The sequence below is a fragment of the Apodemus sylvaticus genome, chromosome 8 (assembly GCF_947179515.1).
Source record: "Apodemus sylvaticus chromosome 8, mApoSyl1.1, whole genome shotgun sequence".
NCBI classification, from domain to species: domain Eukaryota; kingdom Metazoa; phylum Chordata; class Mammalia; order Rodentia; family Muridae; genus Apodemus; species Apodemus sylvaticus.
The window spans coordinates 83,676,776-83,702,515 of record NC_067479.1 but is presented as its reverse complement, the minus strand read 5'-3'; the positions used below and the strand labels follow the sequence as shown (position 1 = coordinate 83,702,515).

At 43.6% G+C, this 25,740-nt stretch overlaps 1 pseudogene; it reads left to right on the top strand.

Annotated features, from left to right (window-relative positions):
* The first annotated feature begins 616 nt into the window (after nt 1-616).
* LOC127690789 (uncharacterized) lies at nt 617-13,288 on the top strand (annotated as a pseudogene).
* Nucleotides 13,289-25,740: the final 12,452 nt, after the last annotated feature.

Sequence of the window (25,740 nt, the reverse complement as noted above, 5' to 3'; positions counted from 1 at the left end):
GACTTTCGGGGAGTGGGGGGGCTAGAAAAGGGAAATCATTTGAAATGTAAATAAATTATATCGAATAATAAAAAAAAAGAAAGACAAAAAAAAAAAGAAAAAAAAATACAATTGAACTTGCATCAAATTAAAGGTCCAGGAGAATGATTATGGCTTCTGGAAAAGGAGGCAACATGGAGACTTGGACTGCACTTTTCATGAATGGACCCCAGGATCAGATTTATAATGGAGAAGAATCTCTCTCATTCAAGGATCCAAGAGCTTTAGGTCCTAGCAATGATGGGCCTTGACCATGCCAAGGCCCTAACAAAGTCTCCCCATCAAAAGTGCTTGACTTGTAATGAAGCAGAGAGAAATCCCTAGTTTTGTAAGGAGAATGTGCCAAGGGCTCTCCCCTAGGTCAAAAGAGGGGCTCCTGGAAAAGGTATCTCAGAAACTGGCCAATATGGGGCAAGGTAGTTAGCAGGTAGGCCATGGTACTTCCTCATGACATCATCAGTAGTCACTTTCCTGGACAATCTCTTGTATCCAGGAGAACCCTAGAATCTTCTGTGACATCACCAGTGTTGTAGTGACACCAGCTGCCTGTGGGGCATTCCTTCAGAGCCCACTGGGTTCAGAAGCAGGCATGCTGTCCATGCTGCGCAGGATATTTCGGAGGGAGAATAGAATACAGACAGAGATCAGGCCTAGGCAGAAGAGGCAGAAGGAGGCTGGTCTTTTGTCTTGTTGGGAAACAAGAAGGAAGAAATGGTCATGGGGAAGGCACAGTGAGTCCTAGGCAAGGGTCAGGGAGCATCCTGGAAGAGGTGGGCTTAAGCTGGTCCAACCAGGAGTAGGGCTTATGATCTGGATCCTTGATATTACTCAATGGCACACTCAGATTCAAAAATTTCAGATGATTAGTTTTGCAGAGAGCCAGGATTTGACAAGCCTGCAGTTGTTTTGCCCAGAGATCTTAATATCCTGAGTTGCAAATTATGCCATGGGAAAATTCCGTGAGAATAGCAAAATATTGCTGTCAGGATAGAGTGTTGAAGCCCTTCATCCTCAATAGTTTCCTGTAGTTTACATGAGAATGTGACACCAAGGACAGGGAAGGATATTCCCCTGCTCCTGGATCAAGGTCTCAGACACTTTGGTTTTGTACAAACATGATGTGGCCTGATTTACTGTATGGGTTAGTGTAGTAAAGTGTGAGCTTGCATCACCAATTTTAAGAAGTCCTGACAGGAGTTCACTTGTGGGAGATGTTAGGTGCTGGTGTTTATGATCAATCTTTTTATGCCAAGCATTACGGACTACAGTATCGGATAAGAGCTTACATGGCCTCCAATGCTTCTTGCCTGGGTCTGCTTATACTTTCAGGGCTGGGGGACTGCAGTAGTGAGCGAGGCATATGTTTAGTGATGGTGGTCTGAAGCAGGCTTGAACATAGCTGCGGAGTCCGGCTTGAAGATGATTTCCTTTTCTTTCAGGGATTCACTGTGTCTCTAGAATTTCCTGTTCCTTGGGCTTATGTTTGGGACTAAGCATAGTTTCTTTATTCCCTGTCAATTTATCTCTACAAGTTTACTAGTGTAGATCTACCTAAAGGGTCTGTTGGGAAGGCATCATCACAACCCTCCACCATCAATGAGGAGGAGCAGGGAGTGAAGATGTTGGACAAGCTCAAAAGGGATCACCAGAAGATGCAAAATGAGAGAGACAACTCCGGGGTATCCTGGCCCATTACAGTAACAAAGATTTGAACGACAGGTAGTCATTGTGCCCAGTTCCTTGCTGACTCTCTTGGGCCTGCTCTGTATCACCAGATTTCCTCTTATGACACAAGGCTACAACTCAAGGATGACCTCATGTACAAATTTATTTTGCTGATTGGATGTTCAACACAGAACTTGAAGTTCACATGGGACATGGTTGTCACAGGCTCTTTTGATTCCCACAAAAGTATACCAGAGCCTGTGGCATGAATCACAGTCTTGGATAAGGGGAGCAGTGTGTGAGCTCTCATCCTGCATTTTTAGAAACATGGACAGGTGTTGTTTTGTTGGAGATGCTAAGTACCATGTGATTATGATAAATCATTATTGTAGTAGACCTAGAGGTAATTTGGATGTAACTGGCCCTGTCAATAGCTAAAGGGGCCTGGTCCCATGTGTTTTATCTCATTGTGTCTGGATTGGTTGCAGGTTGTCACTGCTTTTCTCCATTTTTGTTCATGATACTCTGAGATGATGCTACATCATTTTATCTATGTGGCATTCTAATTGGGTTTAGTTGTGTGTGTGTGTTGTGTGTGTGTGGTATGTGCTGTGTGTGTGTTTGTGTGTGTATGTGTGTGTGTGTGTGTGGTGTGGGGTGTGTGTGTGTATGTGTGTGTATGTGTGTTTGTGTTTTCTAGTTACTATCTGAGGAGTCTGTGTATTGTGATGAGCCCTGAGATTTTGCCTGACACATTTTCTAGGTAATGATAGTGATGAGTTCACAGAGCCTCACTTTGAGCAGTACAGCAAGTGACCTCTGTGTTCACATTGGGTACACACTGAAAACTCCTGTTGTATGTTATAAAGCCTTTTCCCTGTAAATACTGATTATGTCCTTTGGAAATTTATGTACAAAAGATCCAATGATTGATAATTCATTAAACCAAAACAGAAGTGTCTTCTCAGGATTAAGGTGGTCCAGCACTGTGGCACAGGCTCCTGGAAACTTTTTGGAGAGCTAGTCTATTTCTTCAAGCCCTCTCAGGGAGCTAAAGCATGTCAGCTCCCTTCTTTTACCTCTCTGGATCTACTGGCCCCAGGCCAGGAGTAATAAGTTTAATAAACACCTAGAAAAGCCAATACCAAGGAGGAAGAATGTGGCTTATATGGGCAGGGGTAGTCCACAATTCAGCTTGAATTGACTTGATCCTTGTATACTTAGTTCATGGGAATATCTGCTCCTTGGGCCATGCCCTCCCACAGGAACAACTTTGAGAAGTTCATGCTTATGATGCAATACCACCAAATGATGACTGACCTCAAGAAAATGCCACATGAGATCACTGAAGCTTTGTCCAACTCCACAGAACTGACTAAAGAAAATCACTCATACTGGTGAGTGACTAACATGGACATGACACAAGCACTAGGCACAGAATGTGTTTGACCATCCTTGTCTTTGAACCAAAGTAAGGACTCAGATTATATATTGCTTGCCTCTTAAAATGAATCCTGCCTCCTTCAAAGCAATGCACTAGGTTGTTTACCTCTTGGACCCATTTTGACCAAGTGTGAAGAGTCTGTGAGCCCCTCCAGCCTCTGTCCTTTCCAACTCAGTATCCTTGAGATAGGAGAGGTTTGCACCATCATGAAGATATCAACCAACAGTGAGTCTCTAGGGCTCTGAAAGGAGATTTATAATTCCGGTTGCCATGAAACATATAGAAATATTTTCAACATTTGTGTTGTCTTCTCCTCTCCTACTGAAGGTTTCCTCTCTAACTACAGATAGATTTTCAACACTGTGGACACCTTAGTACACATGGGGCCCATGTCCTCTTCTGGAAGATACATGAGAACCTACTGGTGCTAGTGTTTTCAGAAATCCCTTGAGTCTTCTGGAATGTGGTTGTCCTCTGCATTTGAGTTTCCTATATATAATATTCCATGGCTAATCTGGACTGTAGTCTGAGGCTGAGTAGAGATCAGGGCCCATGAATGTGGTTGGTACATGGAGGAGTAGGAAGAAGATGGATGCTCTCTGGGAGTCGACAGTTTTGGTTTTGGTTCAGGATCAGTAATCACCAACTCCTGTGTGAATCTAACCATCAAAAGCACAAAGCAAAGATGTTGTAGACTGAGAACAGAGAACTGCTACAGGAGCAGATTGCACCGGAAGAAGACACCAAGCACACAAATATTTTGTGTATAAAAGACAGTGAGATTTTGAATGACTCCTGTACCAAGCAGCAGCAGGTAAGATGAATGAGCATCAGGGGCAGGTTGCTCTCTTGTTTAACCATAAACACAGTCAAGCCCATGCATGTAACCATCCTGAACCTTATCCAGGACTCTCCTATGTCTCATCCAGTTGTTCATTTCTCTGATCATTTACAAGACTTTCTGTGATGTTAGCCTCTTACAGGACAATGGAGGATAGGCAAGCAGATCCTCTTTCTGAAGTAAAAGTTGCAGTTCATTAAGATGTATAGTTTGAACAAACATTACACACCTACATGCCATTATGTTAGAAAGGTACTATGTGGGTGCATCCCTTGTAGTAGAACAGAACTTTGATTGATAAAGTCAGGTCTTTAGCTCATTTTCTTTGTTGGAGTCATTTGAGTGCATTGCAAGATGGTCTCTTTACCCTGCCTAGATCTTAGTTCACACTGAAAGAGCCTGAATAGCATCTTCCAGTCCTGTTTTCTGTCAGAATTGCTAGAATCCTTTCTTAGAGCTTATATCGTGGAGCTGACTGGATGAACAGGGATATGTAAAAGACTTCACTCAGGCTGAGAGTTGGTGTGATACTTGTGAGACTTCAAGAATAAAATGTCTCCAATTCTCTCAACACCTGCTAAGAAGTGTGTTCCCTATGCATATTCAGTCCTCAAGGGATGGATAGCAGAGTCCTGAGTCTCACTTGAAATATCAGGTTTTTATAGTTTATATTCAACTGTTCCTCCACCATTGTGGTCTTTTCAAACATTCCCGCTCACTTATGATTTCTGTAGAGTTTGTGTGTGTGTATGAGTGTATGAGTGTGTGAGTGTGTGAAATGCATGTTTGTAGAAATGTGTATATTGTTGGTTTTGTTGAGAGTCCATGTATTCACCAGTTGTTTTGTCTAGTCTTCCTGTAACATTCTCTTCTTTCTTCAGTACAGATTCCTCCTCATAGTTCTGCAGTGTGCTCCATTTCAGAAAAATCATTGCCTATTAATTCACTAGCCTCCTTTAGACTGACATTTGGGATGTTTTTATATCTTATGAACTGCAATATGATGTAAAGTTCCTCAATAATAACCATGGAGAACTGTGTTTATTTTTACTCGCAGGGTCATTTGAGAAGTAGCTGGTAGGTTTAGAGAGCAGAATATGTATCATCCTGCAATTTCCTGAAGGATGATCTTGGAACCCTCTGTCTTAGGACCCTGAATCATGTGTAGATATAATTGTGTCAGTAGAGCTTTAATATACTTATAGGATCAGCAGACATCTTCAAGGAAATCATCCTAAATGGTAATAGAAAACATCTTTAATGACAAAAGTCCTCTGCCATTTCATTTTGCATCAGGAAAACATCAAATACAGCAGCCCAACTTCATGCCTCTCCATCTATCTTATTAGAAAATAAGGAGACAAGATGTTGTAAACTCCTATTTTCAAGGATTTGTAGAGGAAAAAGTATTTGGGTATAGAAATAGATTGTAGGAAAACAAAGGACTGTGGTACATGGAGAAATGTAGGAGGCTGATCTGTCAAATCTATGTGTCTGAGAATCATAAAGGCTGGCTTAGTCATTGTGTCCCTTGTCTGCTCTTGGGACAAGAGCACAGTGAATCCTGCCTGTGCACTGGAAGGTTAGGCTGCTCAGTGCATCTTCTCAGCATCCTGGCTATGGAGATTTACTAGTTGGCTGGGCTCATAGCTTTGGTTCCAAAGTCAAACAGGCTATGGAAAATGGAGGGCCTACTGGAAGATGCCACTCATTTTGGAGCCCCTGAGACACAGTGAATAAAAGGCAGGAACAGGCTGGTCCACTTCTGTCCAGTATGCCTTCACTGGATATATAATATGCATGAAATATTAGAGAAATATTCTATTTTAATTTAACTTCAGCACAGAGTACAGTTCATAGTTCAGTATCAAGCAAATTTTTAAACTGAGAAACACATCCAGGCCCAGGTGCTCTTTTGTCCTTCTACTTTGGGGATCCAGGACATGACCTCAGCTGAAGGGTCTTACTGCATTGCCCTGCTAAGTAAACCTGGAGTTGCTTGAGAGCTGACATGGCAAGTTCTCAGCAGGCCTTTTTCCTCTTCCTCCCCTAGGTCTGAGAGATTCCAACAAAAGCTCAAATGGGGCACAGACCATGTCAAGATCTCCCTCAGACACAACTCTTCACCAGGAGCACTGAGTGTGCAAAGCAAGTGTACAACCATTGCATCTCATCACTGCAACCATGGCCATCTTGGGCTGCATTTTTTTCCTTTTTCCTTCCTATAGGTGATGATGCCTTTATTTTGTCTAACCTCTTGTCCAACAATGGTGCATATTTGGAAGGTTTCAGAGAAGTGCTTAGGGACATCAAGATCTGCTGGGCATCCAGGAAGAGTCTGAGAAGGTCAATTTTTGCTGATCCTGATGGGTCATCAAGTATTATTTCATTGTGATCAGTCATGTGAACTTGACAGCTTTTGAGGTATGGTCTGTAACACGTCACATGCATAGCCTTGGAAGGACTTTTCCATCAGCAACTCTCTGCCCCCCAATGAGGTATGCCTACTTTCATCTTGAAGAGATTCTTATCATCATTGACTGCCTTTGCACTATTTTTCCACCGCCATCAACAGGCTTTAGGACTCTGCTTAAAATCTGCAGCAGTAAAATGACGTTTATCTTAATTATAATGTTTGGTTTTTGGTTAGAGTTTTGACTGTTTTGGATATTTGCTTTTCTTTGTTTTCATGTGAAGTTTTGGTATTTATTTATTATCTTTCTGTTATTGTATATAATTTACTGTTTAGCAAAATCTATAAAAGTTGACTCCCCACTTTAAGCTTGTATTGAATAAAATTAATGTATTATTATGAGTAAAACATATTCTCTAATTTTTCTCTCATAGGAACCTACTGTGTTCGTGTGTGGTTCATAGTCCTCTAACACTAGAAGTATCAGGTGGGAGTGGACATCTTCAAGTATCATGTGACTGAGGCTTCATAATTAGGTCCCAGCCAGGCAGAGCTACACAGGGAATTGTGCTTTTGATGTGGGTAGTGGTTGTCTTAGTCAGGGTTTCTATTCCTACATAAACATCATAACCCAGAAACTAGTTGTAGAAGAAAGGGTTTATTCAGCTTACACTTCCACATTGCTATTGATCAGTGAAGGAAGTCAGGGCTGGAAGTCTAGCAGGTCAGGAAGCAGTTGCTGATGCAGAGAACATGGAAGGATGTTTCTTGCTGGCTTGCTTCCCCTGGCTTGCTCAGCTTGCTCTCTTATAGAAGCCAAGAACACCAGCTTACAGATGGCACCACCTACAAGGGGCCCTCCCTCATTGATCACTAATTAAGAAAATGCCCCACAGCTGGATCTCACAGAGGCACTTCCATAACTGAAGGTCCTTTCTCTGTGATAACTCCAGCCTGGGTCAAGTTGACACACAAAACCAGCCAGGACAGTGTGTCAAACTCTGTGGATCCCAAAGTCATGATGAAAAAAGTATCCAGGTTGTATCTTTATAGTCATAAGTTTAGCTACAGTTATAATGTACTGCTCTGTGGATGATCACATGGAACAAAAATAGTTGAAACACAACAGTATTTCTCTAATACATCTCAGGAAATAAAAATATTCAGCTTGATAAATTAAAAATCTTGTGTATCATAAATGGAGTGGTTTGAATAAAAATGGTCCTCAAAGGCTCATATATTTGAATGCTTGCTACTTAGTTCATGGAACTGATTTAGAAACTGTAGGGGATATGTCTTTGCTGGAGAAGGTATGCCACTGGAGGTGTGCTTTGGTGTTTGAAAAGCTCATGCCAGCGCCTGTCTCTGTCTTTGAATCTATCTCTCTGTTTCTGTGTCTCTCACTTTTGTCACTCTGTCTCTCTCAGTCTCTCCTTTTCCTTTTCCCTCTCCCTCCCTCCCTACCCCACATCTCTTTCTCTTCCTCTGTCCCTCCCTCCCTCAGTCTCTCTCTCTCTCTCTCTCTCTCTCTCTCTCTCTCTCTCTCTCTCTCTCTCTCTCTCTCTCTCTCCCAAGAAACAAATTGGAGAAGCCATTGTAATGTTCAAGAAAGTAGACTTTCAACCAAAAGTACTCAAAACAGATGGGAAAGTACACTTCACAGTTATCCAAGGAAACATCTACCAAGAGGAAGTTTCAATTCTGAATTCCTCTGCTTCAATTGATATAGCAACCAGAAGTTTAAAAGAAACTTTGGTAAAGCTCAAAACACACATTAAACCCCATAATAATGGGATACTTCAACTCCCCAGACACACCAGGGGACAGGCCTTTGAAATAGAAATTAAACAAAGACCCAGTGTAACTAACAGAAGTTATGAACCAAATGGATATGGCAGATATTCACAATGCATTTCACCTCCAATAGGGAAAAAATTATACCTTCTGTACTGGCTGGTTGTATGTGTCAACTTGACACAAGCTGGAGTTATCCTAGAGAAAGGAGTTTCAGTTGGGAATATGCCTCCATAGGATCCAGCAGTGGCACATTTTCTCAATTAGTGATCAAGGTGGAAGGGCCCCTTGTGGGTGGTACCATCTCTGGCCTGGTATTCTTGGGTTCTATTAGAGAGCAGGCTGATGAAGCCAGTAAGACACATCCCTCCATGGCCTCTGCATCAGCTCCTGCTTCCTGACCTGCCTGAGTTCCAGTCCTGACTTCCTTTAGTGATGAACAGCAGCATAGAAGTGTAAGCTCAATAAACCCTTTCCTCCCCAACTTGCTTCTTGGTCATGATGTTTGTGCAAGAATAGAAACCCTGATTAAGACATCTTCTTTTTATCATGCCATGGAACCTTCTCCAAACTGACTATATAACTAGATGCAAAACAAGCCATAATAGATACAAGAAGATTGCATGAATAACAGACATTTAACATAAAACCAGGGACTAAGACTGGACTTCAAAAACAAGAACAACAGAAAGCCAACATACTCATGGAAACAGAAAAAAAAATGTATACTCAATGATATATGGGTCAGGGAAGAAATCAAGAAAGAAATGAAACACTTTCTATAATTCAATGAAAATGAAGAAGCAGTATACCTAACATTGTGGGACACAAGAAAAGCAGTGTGAACAGGAAGTGGAACAGGGGTTAGCAAGCAAAAAGTCCCAGATGCCAGGAAAGCAATAGTGTCCCAGACCCCAGAGGGATGACATTTAACTGATGAAAAGATAATGAGAATGTGGTCCATATAAAGAATGGAATTGAGATGTGAAAAAATGAATTTCACAGGTAAATGGATGGAGCCAGAAATAATCATTCTGAGGGATAGAACCCAGACTCAGAAAGACAAATGCCACATGTTGTGTCTTATGTGGATGGTAACATTCAATCTTTAGAAATGTGTATTTAAATTGGAATACCCATAGGAGGTAATGTTCTAGTGAGGTGTTATGGAAGGATATTTCAATAAAATGGTAGAACACCGATTTTACAAAGTAGAAAAAGGAAACAGTGGGAAAGAAAGATTTAAATGTGGGACATTGTAGAGGGGTGTGGTGGTTTGAATGCTTAACTCTTGGAGTGGGACTTTTAAGTGTTGTGTCCTTGTTGAAGTAAGTGTGGCCTTGTTACAAAGTGTGTCACTGTGGAGGGGTGGAGTTTTAGACCTTCTGCCTACCCGCCTATAAGACATTCTTCTGAGTGTCTTCACAGCAAGATACAGAGCTCTTAGCTTCTTCTCCAGTGCTGTGTCTGCCTCGATGCTGCCATGCTACCTGCCCTGAAGATAACTGACTGAACCTCTGCACCTGTAAGCCAGCCCCAGTGAAAAGTTTCATTGGTTCTGGTGTCTCTCCACATCAATAAACCCAAACTAAGCTGTGACACAGTAGGTCATATCAGGAAATTGGCAAAGCTGATGGGTTGGAAGTGCCGGAAGCCAGACTAGACAGCAAATGATTCACCAGCTTCCTACCAGGCCTCTGTCACATGAACAAAATCTCTGCATAGGAACATGTCCTAGGCTCCTTTAGCTAAGAATAGAGTTCTCCATGCTACTGAGGTATCTAGAAATTGGTAGGGTTCTGCCAATAAGCTTACCTTCCTGGATGTTCTTTCCTTACAAGGTATTTAATTACTGATCCAACCTGAGGAGATGGTTTGCACACATTTCCATGATAAGCACTCACTAAACAGTTCAGAACCAAAGACTGTCTCTCTCATTAAGAACAACTATGGGGAACATGGAGAAAGCATTTGTCCACAGAGCCTTGCCACTTAAGTCTCCTGCAGAAGACCCCTCCATATTCCTGGATTAGCTCCCACTGAGCTAAGCCAGAGTTCCCCATTCCCCTGCTTCAGAGATTATCCTCAGTCTGCTGGCCTCCTCTATTCTCAGCTCCCCCATGACATGTAGCAGTGACGTCGTGTCTAAGGTTCTGAGAATCCCTTTCCTTAGTATCTTTGCAGGTCAGCACCCAATTCTGCTGCCAACTCCCTAAGACCCTTAGAGTCTGGATGCCCAGGAGTTTGGGAGGCCCTGGCCCTAGGCTCTTCATCATAGGCCCATGGACACCAGATGCTTCCATCAGTACTCTTCTGTGTGGTTTGCAGGTTCAGGGGGACTACAGGGAATCAAGAAACACGACCTTCAACCTCCCTCACCAAAGGCATCCCCCCAAGCAGTGTATCTGCATTTCCATCAAGGTCAATACCAGACAGTGGGCTTAGGGTAAATACAGTCTAGCATTTCTGTATTTGGTTGTCCCAGTAGCTTTCCCACACCTGGGCTGCAAGGCATGAAGCAAAACCACACTAAGGCAAGATAGGATGGAGGTGTGATAACTGAGTGAAGCCCTTTGAAAGGCCATATGGAAACCTACAATGGGAGAAGCTTTATAATATACAAACCCATATAAAGGAGGTTTAAATGGAATTACCCGGGTATAGTCTGACAATACATCTTCTAAACACCATAAACAATCAAATGAAAAGCCCAGGGCCAGGTTTTGGGTTATCTTGTTTGTGTTGTTCATCACTGAATTCTCATAAACACTCCCCAAACATTATATGCTGTTGCCAGAAGATGGAAATTGGCACAGCCATCAAGTCAGGCACCTATCAAATTATTTTTGTATGTGTGTGTTGAGAACACACCAATTCCTCTTTAGCAGTTACTTTGAGATATGTGACCAATTGCTGCCCACCACAGTTCATCTATAGAATCGTGGTAACCAAGATTGCAACTCCCAGTCCACCATCACCCTCTCAACATCTGCCCCAAGATCTGACAACTGTTATTTGCTTTCTGCTTTTCCAAGTGCATGGTACTGGAGAGGGAGCCCAGGACCTCAGGCACATGAAGCAACTACCACTAGAGTGTACTGCAGTACACTACACTATCTTACACCACACTATACTATACTACACTACATTACACAATACAGTATACTACATTATATTGCACTACACTACACTATACTACACTGCACTATACTGCACTACACTAGGCAACCCTAGCACTCCTGTGTCTCTGAGATAAACTTTTGTCTTTCCACTGTGGGAAAACATGTTATTTATATTTCCACACTGGATTTAGGAAAATATGTTTTAACCAAGATAACATTTTTGTTTATCTAGCAGGATAGTTGCCAAAGGTAAGTTCACAAGGCTTTTTAACTGTCATGCAACTTTGTGCTTTTGTGAAGATTCAGTACAAGAATATAATGTACAACTATCAAATCATTTATCATTTCTTTTATTTGGAACCTATGAACTGCAATTTTTAGTTTGACCTAATGTTTTCTTGTTTTGGTTTTTGGTAGAAGCAGCTCCTGATTCTTTAATTTTATCCTGACAGGCATAAAGTCCATTACCATATCACCCTGAACACACTTATCTCATCAGATACCTATAAAGTTGCTGAATACTCATTTGCAGAAAGATTATGGATTATGGAGAAAACAGAGTATGTATGTGAAGATACTTTTCATCAAAATAGTCAGAATATAAAAGCTCTTAATTTGTTCCTGGTTTATTTTAAAGCACCATCTTACCTGAGCAGAGCAGTGTAGGACTGTTATCCTAGTATTTGGGATGCTGGGGCAAGAGTTCATGGCCAGCTTCAGCAACATGGCAGGACGCAGCAGCCTAATTAAACTGAAAAAAGAGCAAGTGTCTTACTATCTGGTACAAAAAGCACAGCTACCAGCTTTGAATACATAGTGAGCAGCATGTAAATGTCTTTGACAAACAAGTACTTGCTGTAACCATAAACTTCCTCTCTGTGATGGATAGCTTTCATTGTCATTTGGGCCCAACCTTGGTTCATCTGGGAGGAGAGTCTCAACAAGAAATTGTCCAAGGGTGGCCTGTGGATACATCTTTGGGGGTGGTTCTTAGTCAAATAAATTGACTGAGTCCTCCCCAGGAGCTCTTCATCTTTTTGAAAAATTAAAAAGCCCTTGAACAAACAGCAGAGACACAAGTCTGGTGCATTCTACAGGAAACAAACAGATCTCCTGTCAGAGGTAGTTGACACCACATTCCCTCAAATAAACTTCAGCAAATGTTTGTAGAAAAGCCATTTGAAAAGTCCCACATTTATTTGTGGAGCTACCATAACCATGTACTACAAAGTGGATGCCTTAATCAATACAGAATGTTTATCCTCAATTCTGGAATTCAGGAGTTCAAAACCATGGGGACTTAGTTTATTTTCCTGTTGCTGTTACTAAATACCCTTAGACAAGGACTGTGAGGAGCCGCCTGCTGCTCCTGCAAACTCCATTACAAGATGGCGTTTGCATCCAGCTTGTGCTGAGCGGCGAACAAATCAGTGCGCGTGCCTGAAGTGATTTAATGTCCTTCGGTCTCTGCCTACCTCGTGGCGCAATATGGGCTGATGAGCTGGAACCAATTCGGAAGTGCCACGTCCTAGGCAGGCTTACCAGCCTATATAAGGGACGGGTTTTCAGACCGTTGGAGTCTCCGCTTTGTAAGCTTATGCTCTCCCTCTCAAGATGCATTAAAGCTTTCTACAGAAGGATCCTGAGTGTGCCGCGTCCTTTTGCTGGCGAGAAGGTAGCGCGGGACAACTGGTGCAGAAAACCCGGGAATACGACCAGACCATCATCAGCACCATCGGAGACCTCTTAAATTTAGGGATTCAGAACTGTAGGGAAGGACGTTCAGAGAGGTATGTCTTTTCGGGACTTTGGCTTGTGCTTTTCTCCGCTTTAGGAGTAGCATTGAGGCCTTGGTTATTGTTCTAGGAGCACTTGTGGTAACATTTGTATCCATCAAGGTTGGTGATAAGTGCAGTAAGACCGACGTAGATAAGCGGCAGCAACTGGGTCTGCGTCTCAGTCTCCTGTAGATAAAGGAGCTGCGCGCCGTTTTTACACTTTCGCTTTCCTTGCAGGTTTTTACTTTCACTTTCCTCGCGCTGGTAAGGCGGACGTAGATAAGCCGCGGGCGCCCCCCCTTTTTTATCATCATGGGCTCCTCTCAGTCGGTTGTTACCGCTATGGAAGCAGTGTTGAAACAGCGAGATATAAAGATTGCCAATCGAACGCTCAGAAACTTTGTAAAGGAGGTGGATCGGGTGGCTCCTTGGTATGCCTGCTCTGGCTCACTAACTTTGGCCTCTTGGAACAAGCTGGGTAGGGACCTCGTTAGATGAATGGAGGAAGTGTTCTTGAGGAAGTCCAGGATAGCATGTCAGAAACTGAACGCAGTGAGAGATTAGGCGCGCGAAGGAAGAAACGGGCCCAGAATAAGGAAAATGGCCCTCCCAGAAAGTCTGCTGACAAGGGAGCGTATTCTAAGGAACCTAGAGATAAGGAAAATGGCCCCCCCGGAAAGTCTGCTGACAAGGGAGCGTATTTTAAGGAACCTAGAGACTCTTTATTTGTTGAAAAGTCGGACAAGGGGACTAATTTATACCCCGTCCGAGAGCTGAAAGCTTTGCAATTAAGTAGTTCAGACAGCCCCGGAAGCTCAGAGGATGAAAGCCTCGACCCTGAGGAGGAGGCTGAGCTAGATGAGGAAGTGGCAAAATATGAAGAGGAGAGTTATCATCATTTGCAGGGCAATAAGAGACACCAAAAACATTCACATTATGGGATAGCCGCTTCACAGGTGGTCCCTTCGGCACCCCCTCTGTATGAGGTCCGCCTAGGATCCTTCTCCCTCCTACCTGATAAGGTGAGAAGGAAGCTACGCTCGGCCTTCCCTGTTTTTGAAGGCCTAGAGGACGGGCGGGTATACGCGCCTGTGGAATATAATCAGATAAAAGAATTAGCAGAATCAGTCAGAAAGTATGGCGTTTGCGCCAACTTTACATTAGCACAATTGGATAGGTTGGCAAGAGATTCTATGACACCTGCTGATTGGCAGACAGTGGCCAAAGCCACGCTTAGCAGCATGGGCCAATACATGGAATGGAAGGCCCTCTGGCACGAAGCAGCTCAAGAGCAAGCTAGAGCCAATGCTGCATCTTTAACACCAGAACAACAGGAGTGGACTTTTGACATGCTGACAGGGCAGGGCGCTATGCGACCAACCAGACTAATTTCCCCTGGGGGGCAAATCAGCAAGTTTCGGGTACTGCCATCAGGGCCTGGAAGGCACTCTCTAGGAGGGGAGAAGGGAACAACCAATTAACAAAGATTATACAGGGGACTCAGGAGCCTTTTTCCGACTTCGTGGCTAGGATGACAGAAGTGGCAGGACGCATTTTTGGGGACTCTGAGACAGCCATGCCTTTTATTGAGCAGCTCATTTTTGAACAAGCCACTCAGGAGTGCCGCACAGCTATTGCCCCAAGGAAGAACAAAGGGCTGCAAGATTGGCTCAGAATCTGCAGAGAATTAGGAGGCCCCCTTACCAATGCAGGGCTAGCGGCTGCCATTTTACAATCCCAGAGGCGCCCCACTAAGGGGCCCAACAAAAGGGTTTGCTTTAACTGTGGGAAGCCCAGACACATGAAAAGAGATTGCCGAAATCAAAGGGCTCCCCCTGCTCTCTGTACCCGCTGCGGCAAGGGCTATCATAAGGCGGACCTGTGTCGCTCGGTCAGGGATCTGAGAGGTAATATCCTCCCTCCTAGAGAGACCCCCACAAATGAGGATCCAAAAAATGGGGTAGCGGGCCCTTGGTCCCAGGGCCCACAAAGATATGGGAACCGGTTTATCAAAGCCCCGGAGAGAGCCCCCTTGGGGATGGCGCAAGAATGGACTTGCACGCCTCTTCCAACTTCTTATTGATGCCTCAAATGGGAGTACAGCCCATACCTGTTCAATTGCCTACACCGCTGCCTCAAGGGACTGTAGGGCTCCTTCTGGGCCGAGGGTCACTTACTCTGCAGGGACTAATTGTTCACCCTGGCATAATTGATAATCAACATACCCCAGAGATGCAGGTTCTGTGCTCTAGCCCCAAAGGTGTATTTTCTATAAGTAAAGGAGATAGAATAGCTCAACTGCTGCTCCTTCCGAATACCTACCAGGAGCCCAGGAGCAAGCAGATGGGATCTTCAGGTTGGGACTCAACCTATTTGGTTGTCAGCTTACAAGATAGACCGAAGCTGCTCCTACAAGTTAGTGGCAAGAGTTTTGAAGGTATTCTAGACACTGGGGCAGATAAGAGCATCATCTCTTCCCATTGGTGGCCAAGGTCTTGGCCAATTACCGAAGCCTCACATTCATTACAGGGGCTGGGCTACAGTGCCCATCCAACAATCAGCTCTTTCACCCTCACTTGGAAGTCGGCGGAAGGGCAAGAAGGGAGATTCACTCCCTATGTTCTTCTGCTACCTGTCAACCTATGGGGACGGGATGTTATGCATGACCTCGGACTCACTTTGTCCAATGAATACTCACTACAAGCAGTCCAAATTATGAAGAAAATGGGGTATGAAAGAGGAAAAGGGTTGGGGCGGTGTGAACAAGGACGTACAGAGCCCTTAGCGCCCAACCCGAACGAAGGTAGACAGGGTTTGGGTTTTTTCTAAGCGTCACTGGGGCAGTACGACCCATACCATGGAAAACGGAGGCCCCGGTGTGGGTTCCTCAGTGGCCTTTGACCTCCGAGAAATTGGCTGCGGTGACTGATCTGGTCACCGAGCAGCTGGCTTTGGGACACATAGAGCCATCAACCTCCCCCTGGCCCATTGCAGTGGTGACCCGAATGCCACGCTTTGTGCCCGTTCTGGTGGAAGCCCCTAATAGCATGTCATTGTTTAGACAAAAAAAAAAGATTTTGGAATCTCAGCCATTGTTGAAAATTTTACTAATTTGTCTAAGAATCTTTTTCAGTTCATTTTTCAGTTCATTTTGCAGAACTGGACTTCTGAGTTTGAGCAGACGCTTCGCGAATTAAGGATGGCCGTGCTCCAGATCAACTCCACATGTCTTGCTGTCATCTTGGATCTCTTCGACCGTCTCCTATTTCAAAGAATGGATGGGGGTTGGATTGTTTGGCATGGCCATCTGCTGCGGACTGGTGTTTCTCCTATGGATGGTGTGCAGACTCAGAACCCAAAATAAGCGAGACAAGGTGGTTATTGCTCAGGCGCTTGCAGCCCTGGAACATGGGACTTCCACTGACGTATGGTTAACTATGCTCAAGCAATAGATCGCTGACCGGACAGCTCTTGCACGCCTGGAACTCAGGTTCATTGCACTGGGCAGAGTGTCCAACATAGCACCCAAGGAGGGTTGTTGAACGAGGTATCGCACAGAGGGCCACTATCCCTCTGAGAGACATGTCGTTCCGCATAAGGGTTGCCTGCCCAAGTCTCCCTTTCCCAGAAAAACGGCAGAGGACAGGTCGAGAGTATCTCGGGCTCCAGAATAGGCCTAGGGATAACTCCCGCACATGGTCTGATCAATATTTTTGGCTGGGAGGTGTGACCACTGTCTCTACCCTCTCTACTGGGAGATCTATTTGCTGCATAATAAAACAAAAAGAGAGAGATGTGAGGAGCCGCCCGCTGCTCCTGCAAACTCCATTACAAGATGGCGTTTGCATCCAGCTTGTGCTGAGTGGCGAACAAATCAGTGCGCGTGCCTGAAGTGATTTAACGTCCTTCGGTCTCTGCCTACCTTGTGGCGTAATATGGGCTGATGAGCTGCAACCAATTAGGAAGTGCCACGTCCTAGGCGGGCTTACCAGCCTATATAAGGGACGGGTTTTCAGACCGTTGGAGTCTCCGCTTTGTAAGCTTATGCTCTCCCTCTCAAGATGCATTAAAGCTTTCTACAGAAGGATCCTGAGTGTGCCGCATTGTTTTGCTGGCGAGACGGTAGCGCGGGACAAAGGACCATCTTACTCTACTGCCTAGGCAAAGTGCAGGGACCAGTGTCATGAGTGCTTCAACTGGTGAGGAGCAGGGACAATTGTAACACTTTCATGGACCCAGGCCCAGCTCTCCTCACTGGCACACGGTTGGGGAGGTAGGGGACTGCATCTCTCCTGTGGCCATGCCACCTCACAGAAGACAAGTGGCAGAGTCATCGCTGTTGTGCTCATACTCTTGGGGCTGGCTCACTGTTGCTTCTGCAACCTGGCCCAGCTCTGCTGTGCTGCCCAGGTGATGTGCTGGGCCTGATCCTCTGAGAGCCACAGCTGGTGAGGGGGTGGGTAAGCTGTCCTGCTCTCTTGTCCCTGGGGGAGCATTCCTGTCTACCTCAGATGGCAAAGGGTAAGGACAGAAGGACATCTCCCCTGCATTCAGGCCATCTCACTGCAGGTGAGGGTGGCAGAGCCAGATCTTCTGTTGTGAAATGGGAACATTTAAGGGATGTAGAATCAGTGCGCATGCGGCAGGCAGGACAAGTTCCTGAACAGAACACCAATGGTTATGCTCTAAGAACCAGAATCGACAAATGGGACCTCATAAAATTGCAAAGCTTCTGTAAGGCAAAGGACACGGTCAATAGGACAAAACGGCAACCAACAAATTGGGAAAAGATCTTTACTAACCCTACATCCAATAATATCCAATGTATACAAAGAACTCAAGAAGTTAGCCTCCAGAGAGTTAAATAACACTATTAAAAAGCAGGGTACAGAGCTAAAGAGGGAATTCTCTACTGGAGGAAATATGAATGGCTCTAAAGCACCCAAAGAAATGTTCAGCATCCTTAGTTATCAGGGAAAAGCAAATTAAAACAACACTGAGATTCCACCTTACACAAGTCAGAATGGCTAACATGAAAAACTCAGGGGACAGCAGATGCTGGAGAGGATGTGGGGAAAAAGAACACTTCTCCATTGTTGGTGAGATTGCAGACTGGTAAAACCACTCTGCAATCAGTTTGGCAATTCCTCAGAAAATCAGATAGTACTACCTGCAGACCCAGCTATACCACTCCTGTGCATATAGCCAGAAGATGTTCCTATATGTAATAAGGACACATGCTCCACTATGTTCATAGATGCCTTATTTACAAGAGCCAGAAGATTAAAAGAACCCAGATGTCTCTCAACAGAGGAATGGATACAGAAACTGTGTTATATATACATAATGGAGTACTACGCAGCTATTAAAAACAATGAATTCATGAAATTCTTAGGCAAATGCATGAAAGTAGGAAGTGTCATCCTGTGTGAGGCAACCTAATCACAAAAGAATACACATGGTATGCACTCACTAATTAGTAGATGTTAGCCCAAAAGCTCAAAATAAACAAGTTACAATTCACTGGGCACAGGAAGCTCAAGAAGAAGGAGGACTTAAGTGAGGGTGCTTTGGTTCCTTGAGGAAAGGGTTCAAAATACTCACGAGAGCAATAAGGGAGACAATGTGTGGAGCAGAGACCGAAGAAAAAGCCACCCTGGGACTGCCCTAACTGGGGATTCATCCTATAAACAGTCAACAAACCCCAACACTACCAAGGACAACAAGAAATATATACCAAAAGGAGCATGCCATGGTTGTCTCCAGAGGGCCCCTGCCAGAGGCTTACAAATACAAAGGCAGATGCCAGCAACCAACTATTGGGCTGGGCATGGGGGTCTCCAATGGTGGAGCTGGAGGGTGGTTGAGAGGATCTGAAGGGTCTTACAGCCCCATGGGAAGTAATGATTTCGGCCACCCAGACGCCCGAAGACTCCCAGGGACTGAACCATCAACCAAGGGGAACACATAGTTCTAGCCAAAAATGTGGCAGAGGAAGGCCTTGTTGGGCACAGTGGGAGGAATGGTCCTTGGTCAGGTAAAGGCTCAACAGAGGCCCCAACAAAGGGAAACTGAGTGGGGAGGAGGTGGGAGTGTCCTGGGTGGAGGGGCATATACATGGAAGCAGGGGATTTAGGAGGGTTTGGGGGTTTTGGGGAGGGGGGAAACCGGGAGAGGTTTTACCACTGGCAATGGAAATGAAGATAATATTCAATAAAAAAACAATTAGTACTCATGAGCGCATGTTTATGCCTGTGTGCCTGTGCGCGTGTGTGTGTGCGTGTGTGTGCGTGTGTGTGTGTGTGTGTGTGTGTGTGTGTGTGTGTATCTCATGAGGCTCATGCCTTTCCTATATCCCTCCATCTGGTTGAGCATGAAGTTGTGATTTCTCTTTTACTGCTCTAGCACCGTGACTTCCTGTCTGTCTGATGCCATATATTCCAGTTCCAAATACACATTTAATGATTAATTTGTGTTTCCAACTTGACTGGATTAAGAACTGCCTGGAATGTTAATGAGGTAAACCTACAGATGTGTCTGTGAGGACATTTCCAAAGAGGATTAACTGTGTAGGGAAAATTGACACTGCCAACTAGTGGCACAGTTTGATGGCCTGGCATCCCAGACTTATAAAAAAATAAAAATTTTAATGTGGAAAATTAAGCGATATAAATTTCCCCTGTACAACAGATTTTCACTTGTGCCAGAAATTTTGTTATGTTGTGCTTTCCTGGAAACTTACTTTTTTCTTAATTTCTTCTTTGATAATTCATTACTCCATAATGAGTTGTTTAATTGCCATGAGTTTTGTACAAACAAGAGATGTGTTTGCTGTTTACTTTAACTGTTACTGTACTATGCTGCAATGGGATATATGGAGTTATTTCATGTTTGCTCAAATTTGTTTTGTAGCCCAGGATCTGCTCCATTTTAGAGAAGAGCCCTGGGTTGTTGAGTAGAATGCATGTTCTTTGGTACTTGGGTAGAATATTCTACATGCATCTATTAGGTCCATTTGATGTGTGATGTCATTTGATTCTGATGTAACTCTCTTTATCCTTTGTCCAAATGAGCTGTGTTCTGGAGAGAGTAGAATACTGCAAAACCCTCATTATTATTCAATTCGTATTATTCTGGAGTAACCAGATGAAACAAAATGAGAATTGATCCATCCTTGTCTCCTTGTACTAAGCTCAACTCCAAATGGATCAAGGACCTCCACATAAAGCCAGACACTCTGAAGCTAATAGAAAAGAAACTGGGGAAGACCCTTGAGGACATCGGTACAGGGAGAAAGTTTCTGAACAGAACACCAATAGTGTATGCTCTAAGAGCAAGAATTGACAAATGGGACCCCATAACGTTACAGAGTTTCTGTAAGGCAAAGGACACCATCAAGAGGACAGATCGGCAACCAACAAATTGGGAAAAGATCTTCAACAATCCTACATCAGATAGAGGGCTAATATCCAATATATATAAAGAACTCAAGAAGTTAGACTCCAGAAAACCAAACAACCCTATTAAAAAATGGGGTACAGAGTTAAACAAAGAATTCTCACCTGAAGAACTTCGGATGGCGGAGAAGCATCTTAAAAAATGCTCAACTTCATTAGTCAGTAGGGAAATGCAAATCAAAACAACACTAAGATTTCATCTTACAGCAGTCAGAATGGCTAAGATTAAAAATTCAGGAGACAGCAGGTGTTGGAGAGGGTGTGGAGAAAGAGAAACACTCCTCCACTGCTGGTGGGGTTGCAAATTGGTACAACCACTCTGGAAAGCAGTCTGGCGGTTCCTCCGAAAACTGGGCACCTCATTTCCAGAAGATCCTGCTATACCACTCCTGGGCATATACCCAGAAGACTCCCCACCATGTAATAAGGATACATGTTCTACTATGTTCATAGCAGCCCTATTTGTAATTGCCAGATGTTGGAAAGAACCCAGGTATCACTCAACAGAAGAGTGGATGCAAAAAATGTGGTATATCTACACAATGGAGTACTATTCAGCCATTAGAAACAATGAATTCATGAAATTCTTAGGCAAATGGATGGAGCTAGAGAATATCATACTCAGTGAGGTAACCCAGACTCAAAAGGTGAATCATGGTATGCACTCACTAATAAGTGGATATTAACCTAGAAAACTGGAATACCCAATACATAATCCACACATCAAATGAGGTCCAAGAAGAAAGGAGGAGTGGCCCCTGGTTCTGGAAAGACTCAGTGAAACAGTATTCAGCAAAACCAGAACGTGGAAGTGGGAAGGGGTGGGTGGGAGGACAGGGGAAGAGAAGGGGGCTTACGGGACTTTCGGGGAGTGGGGGGGCTAGAAAGGGGGAAATCATTTGAAATGTAAATAAATTATATCGAATAAAAAAAATTAAAAAAAAAAGTTAAACCATGGGCTAATAGGAGACAGGTGATAGGAGACAGGAACAGGAAAATGGGAGAAACAGGAAGAGGTTTAATTTGAGAGGGAGAGATGAACAATACAGAAGGGCAGGGGAATAAGTAACACTCAAGTGCTTGAGATAGCCTTAAGGATTCAGATTACTTTATATTTACATAAAATTGTGTAACACATACACACTCACACACACAAACACACACACACTGAGACAGAGATACAGAGAGAGAGAGAGCAAGAGAGCACTATACCACTGGGTTACAAGTCTTCATCAAGAGCCATAGGTTAGCTAATATAAATATTCAAGTACAAGGTCTGATAATTGTCACGAAATTCCAAGACTCTTTCAAAGAATCATACACTATTGATGCTGTGGGGCCAGGGCACTTGGGGCTGAAGGAAGCAGGCCTGAAGCAAGAGTCTGTTGAGGCCTGTCCAAGCCCTGGACATCTCATCCTCAGATTGGCAGCAATAGGATTGCTCCCGCCCTGCCCATATCCTACCTGTTCCAATGCATGTAGCTCTGTGCCTTGCCTTTGCCCACCATGGGAGGTCACTTAGCCAGGTAGCCAGGTTAAACTTCCTTTTACCTTTTAAGGTCACATCCAGGAACACCTGGAATTACATCTTATGCTAATGAGGCATACTGAGCACACTGGCCCTATTCAATGATACAGTTAATATGAAAGCTTTTTATATCTGTTGAGGTCAGTTTTGAGACAAATTATATGTTCAGTTTTGGAGAAGGTACCATCAGGTGCTGAGAAGAATGCATATTCTTTTGATTTTGAATGAAATGTTCTATAGATACCCATTAAATCCATTTGGTCCAAAACTTCTGTTAGTTTCATTGCGACTCTGTTAAGTTTGTGTTTCCCTGATCTGTCCACTGAGGAGAGTGGGGTGTTGAAGTCACCCACAATTATTGTGTGACGTACAATCTGTGCTTTAAGCTTTAGCAAAGTTTCTTTTACAAATGAGGGTGCCCTTGTATTTGAAGCATAGATGTTCAGAATTGGGAGTTCTTCTTGATAGATTTTTCCTTTGATGAGTATGAAGTGTACTTCCATGTCTTTTTTTGATGACTTTTGGTTGTAAGTCTATTTTATTGGATATTAGAATGGCTACTCCAGCTTGTTTTCTGGGACCATTTGATTAGAAAACTGTTTTCCAGCCTTTTACTCTGAGGTAGTGTTTTTCTTTGACACTGAGATGTCTTTTCTGTATGCAGCAAAACGTTGTGTCCTATTTACATATCCAGTCTGTTATTCTAAGTCTTTTTATTGGGGGAATTGAGTCCATTGATGTTAAGAGATATCAAGGAATAGTGATTGTTGCTTCCTGCTATTTTGGATGTAATTTTTATGTTTGTGTGGTTATCTTCTTTTGGGTTTGTTGAAAGTAGATTAATTTCTTGCTTTTTCTAGTGTTCTGTTTCACTCCTTTTGTTGGTGTTTGGCATTCATTATCCTTTGCAGGGCTGGATTTGTGGAAAGATACTATGTAAATTTGTTTTTGTCATGGAATACTTTGGATTCTCCATCTATGGCAATTGAGAGATTTGCTGGATATAGCAGTCTGGGCTGGTATTTGTGTTCCCTTAGGGTCTGTATGACAACTGCCCAGGCTCTTCTGGCTTTCATGGTCTCTGGTGAGAAGTCTGGTGTAATTCTGATAGGTGGACCTTTATATGTTACTTGACCTTTTCCCCTTACTGCTACACTAGAAATAAGTCTGGCTGTTCCTCAGAAAACTTGGGCATGATAGCAGCTGCTGGCTAGCATGTACAGAAAGAGGAACACTCCTCCACTGCTGGTGGAATTGCAAGCTGGTACAACCACTCTGGAAATCAGTCTGGAGGTTCCTCAGAAAACTGGGCATGATACTACCAGAGAACCCCGTTATATAACACCTGGGCATATACCCAGAGGATTCACCAGCAGGTAATAAGGACATATGCTCTTCTTTGTTCATAGCAGCCCTATTTATAATAGCCAGAAGCTGGAAACAGAGCCTCAACGGAGGAATGGATACAGAAAATGTGGTATATTTACACTATGGAACACTACTAAGCTACTAAAAACAATGAATTCATGAAATTCTTAGGCAAATGTGTGGAACTGGAAAATATCATCCAAAGTGAGGTAACCCAATCACAAAGAACACACATGGTATCACTGATAAGTGGTTATTAGAAGAGAAGCTTGGAATACTCAAGACATAATTCACACATCAAATGATGCCCAGGACAAAGGAAGGAGAGGATCCTTGTCCTGGAAAGGCTCCAAGCAGCAGTGTAGGGGAATACTTAGACAGGGAAGTGGAAGGGGGTTGACTGGTGAACAGGGGGAGGTGAAAGGGCTTAGGCAACTTTCAGGGATGGGGGAACCATGAAGGGGATATCATTTGAAATGTAAATAATGAATATATCTAATTAAAAAAACTAAAAAAGTTTTTACACACTCTCCAATGGTTTAAATAGCCTTTGATCCCCTCATTAAATGAGCTGTTTCACTGAAGCTGCCTTCCTAGCATCTCTTTTCAACACAATCACTGCAGCCTGTGGACTCTTTCACTCTTTCCATGCCACCTTGCTTCCTGTCTCAAGATCTCCGGATTTTGATTAACTGTAGGCTTATCAGGCCACTGTAGGTAGAGTCAGTTCCCGAATAGAAGATGTCTTCTGGTTGCTTCTTAGGATCTGAAGATAAGTCCCTGTTGTTGAAGACTCTACAGGTTTTGAACATAGGACTTGAAGACTTTAGCATTGTCTGAAACAAAAGCCTCAACTCTAAGAAGTGTTGTCACACTACCAGGGGGAAATAAGCAAGCTGTTTAGAAAGGAAAGCAGTCAATACTCCTATCTAGATGTAAAGTCAGTGAACTACAACATGGCAAGTTCTCTCCAAAGGTGCAAAAGTGGTACTTATATCTTGGTGGAAGCCAACAACTGTCTATTTAGACTCAAGGTCAGCTCAACAGAAGCAAAATGCCAACTGGAATCCTAGCCAACTGTTTGTGAGTAGTCAGCACAAGGATATTCAGGGATATGCTACTACTGCTTTGCTAAACCAATACAGATCCTAAGTGTATTCTGAATATATGCATCCTTCTATCCAGAGATAAGTATAGCTCTCACCATTTATTAAAGAAGCTTCTTATTGTGGCAGACAAAAACCATACTACAAAGCCACAGCTTGTCAAAATGCAGGTAACCACTGACTGAAGGATGCCCAGCCCCATTTGATACATCTACAACACAATCCCTATACCTTACACTGATGCCATATCTCAAATAAAGGGACAGAGATGTTGTAAGAGCCTGAGGACTTGGAAGTCTTCAGTAAGATTATGTCTTCTTGATATGACAGGGAAGCTACATCCATGTCCCTCAAAAGAGGAATGGATACAGAAAATGTGGTACATTTAAACAATGGAATACTACTCAGCCATTAAAAACAATGAATTCATGAAATTGTTAGGCAAATGGATAGAACAAGAAAACAGCATCCTGAGTGATGTAACCCAATCACAAAATAACACACATGGTATGCTGTCACTGATAAGTAGATATTAACCCAGAAGCTTGGAATACCCAAGTTAGAACTCACAGATCAAATGAAGCTCAGAAAGAAGGAAGAACAAAGTATGGATACTCTGGTCCTTCTTAGAAGGGAGAACAGAATATCCACAGGAGGAAATACAGAGACAAAATGTGGAGCAGAGCCTGAGGGAAAGACCATCCAGACACTGCCCCACCTAGGGATTCATCCCATATAGTTATAAAACCAGACACTATTGTGGATGCCAACAAGTGTTTGGTGACTGCAGCCTGATATAACTGTCACCTGGGAGGCTCTACCACTGAACGAAAAATACAGAGGGCATACTCTCAGTCAACCATTGAACTGAGAATAGGGTCCCCAATGGAGGAGCTAGAGAAAGGACCCAAGGATCTGAAGGGGTTTACAGCACCATAGGAGGAACAACAATATGAGCCACCAAGTATCCCCCTGGAGCTACCAGGGACTAAACTATCAACCAAAGAGTACACATGGAGGTACCCATAGCTGCAGATGCATATCCAGTGAGGATGGCCTCATTGGACATCCAAGGGTGGAGAGGCTCTTGGTCCTGAGAAGGCTAAATACTCCAGAATAGGGGAATGCCAGGGCAGGGAAGCAGGAGTTGCTAGACTGGTGAGCAGGGTGAGGGGAGATGTGTTA